The sequence below is a fragment of the Rhamphochromis longiceps genome, unplaced genomic scaffold (genome assembly GCF_057381845.1).
Source record: "Rhamphochromis longiceps isolate RC_006_pf unplaced genomic scaffold, R_longiceps_female_GT1.1 unmapped_scaffold_8, whole genome shotgun sequence".
In the NCBI taxonomy this organism is placed as follows: Eukaryota; Metazoa; Chordata; class Actinopteri; order Cichliformes; family Cichlidae; genus Rhamphochromis; species Rhamphochromis longiceps.
The window spans coordinates 366,383-368,882 of record NW_028187228.1 but is presented as its reverse complement, the minus strand read 5'-3'; positions in this window follow the sequence as shown (position 1 = coordinate 368,882).

Below are 2,500 nucleotides of genomic sequence, written 5' to 3'. Positions count from 1 at the left end.
GAGAGTCGGCCTCCTCTCTCCCTTACGGTCGAAAAAGATGTGCTGCTGTCGAACTGGCCATTACATCCTCACCTGATCTAGTCCCCCATTAGATCCCCCCCCCCCCCCGCAGTTACCCCGTACCACATATCTAGCACGGACCTTGACCTCCAGCAGGCCCCGGGGACCCACATTACCCCCCCCCCCCCCTTCCCCCTGCAGTTACCCTGTACCACATGTCTAGCATGGACCTTGACTTCCAGCAGGCCCTGGGGACCCACATACTCCCCTGCTCTACTCCCCCACTAGCTTTCCTTTCTTGCAGTTATGATCCAGCGCATATCCAGCATGGACCTTGACTTCCAGCAGGCCCCGGGGACCCAAATTACCCCCCCCCCCCCCCCCCCCCCTGCAGTTACCCTGTACCACATATCTAGCATGGACCTTGACTTCCAGCAGGCCCCGTGGACCCACATTACCCCCCCCCCCCCCTGCAGTTACCCTGTGCCACATATCTAGCATGGACCTGGACCTCCAGCAGGCCCTGGGGACCCACATACTCCCCTGCTCTACTCCCCCACTAGCTTTCCTTTCTTGCAGTTATGATCCAGCGCATATCCAGCATGGACCTTGACCTCCAGCAGGCCCCGTGAACCCACATTACCCCCCCCCCCCCTCCTGCAGTTACCCTGTACCACGTATCTAGCATGGACCTGGACCTCCAGCAGGCCCCGGGGACCCACACTTAAGCCCCCTCCCACTAACAAAGCAGAACACCACTGGCAAAATCCTCGTGCCCCTGGTACTCCAGAAAGCACATTGAAATGTGCCCCTGGTACACTGCGCAGAAGAACTGCCACACACACACACACACACGCACGCACGCACGCACGCACGCACGCACGCACGCATGCACTGCTTGTGCCTATGGTACGACAACTTTTCTCGTGCCTATGGTACGACAACTTTTCTCGTGCCTATGGTACAACAACTTTTCTCGTGCCTATGGTACAACAACTTTTCGCCGTGCCCCTGGTACACCGCTCAGTAGCACTTTGCCACACACACACTCCTCGTACCTATGGTACGACAACTTTTCTCGGGCCTATGGTACAACAACTTTCCTCCGTGCCCCTGGTACGACAGCTTTTCTCGTGCCTATGGTACAACAACTTTTCTCGTGCCTATGGTACAACAACTTTTCGCCGTGCCCCTGGTACACCGCTCAGTAGCACTTTGCCACACACACACACCACTCGTGCCTATGGTACGACAACTTTTCTCGTGCCTATGGTACGACAACTTTTCTCATGCCTATGGTACAACAACCTTTCCCCGTGCCCCTGGTACACTGCGCAGAAACTCTTTGCCACACACACACACCACTCGTGCCTATGGTACGACAACAGGCCCCGGGGACCTACATCGCACCTTGCTCTTGCCTCCCTTACAGCTGAAAAAGGTCCATGCCTGTGCCCTGGCCCTGCTGAAATTCCCTCTGCATTTAGCCGAGGCAGTGAGTCGGCCTCCTGTCTCCCTTTACGGTCGAAAAAGATGTGCTCCTGGGCGCGCTGGCCCTGCTGCTACTCACATCGGGCATGGACCTGGACCTCCAGCAGGCCCCGGGGACCTACATCACACCTTGCTCTTGCCTCCCTTACAGCTGAAAAAGGTCCATGCTTGTGCCCTGGCCCTGCTGAAATTCCCTCTCCATTTAGCCGAGGCAGAGAGTCGGCCTCCTGTCTCCCTTTACGGTCGAAAAAGATGTGCTCCTGGGCGCGCTGGCCCTGCTGCTACTCACATCGGGCATGGACCTGGACCTCCAGCAGGCCCCGGGGACCTACATCACACCTTGCTCTTCCCTCCCTTGCAGCTGAAAAAGGTCCATGCCTGTGCCCTGGCCCTGCTGAAATTCCCTCTCCATTTAGCCGAGGCAGTGAGTCGGCCTCCTGTCTCCCTTTACGGTCGAAAAAGATGTGCTCCTGGGCGCGCTGGCCCTGCTGCTACTCACATCGGGCATGGACCTGGACCTCCAGCAGGCCCCGGGGACCTACATCACACCTTGCTCTTGCCTCCCTTACAGCTGAAAAGGTCCATGCTTTTGCCCTGGCCCTTCTGAAATTCCCTCTCCATTTAGCCGAGGCAGTGAGTCGGCCTCCTGTCTCCTTTACGGTCGAAAAAGATGTGCTCCTGGGCGCGCTGGCCCTGCTGCTACTCACATCGGGCATGGACCTGGACCTCCAGCAGGCCCCGGGGACCTACATCACACCTTGCTCTTCCCTCCCTTGCAGCTGAAAAAGGTCCATGCCTGTGCCCTGGCCCTGCTGAAATTCCCTCTCCATTTAGCCGAGGCAGTGAGTCGGCCTCCTGTCTCCCTTTACGGTCGAAAAAGATGTGCTCCTGGGCGCGCTGGCCCTGCTGCTACTCACATCGGGCATGGACCTGGACCTCCAGCAGGCCCCGGGGACCTACATCACACCTTGCTCTTGCCTCCCTTACAGCTGAAAAAGGTCCATGCTTT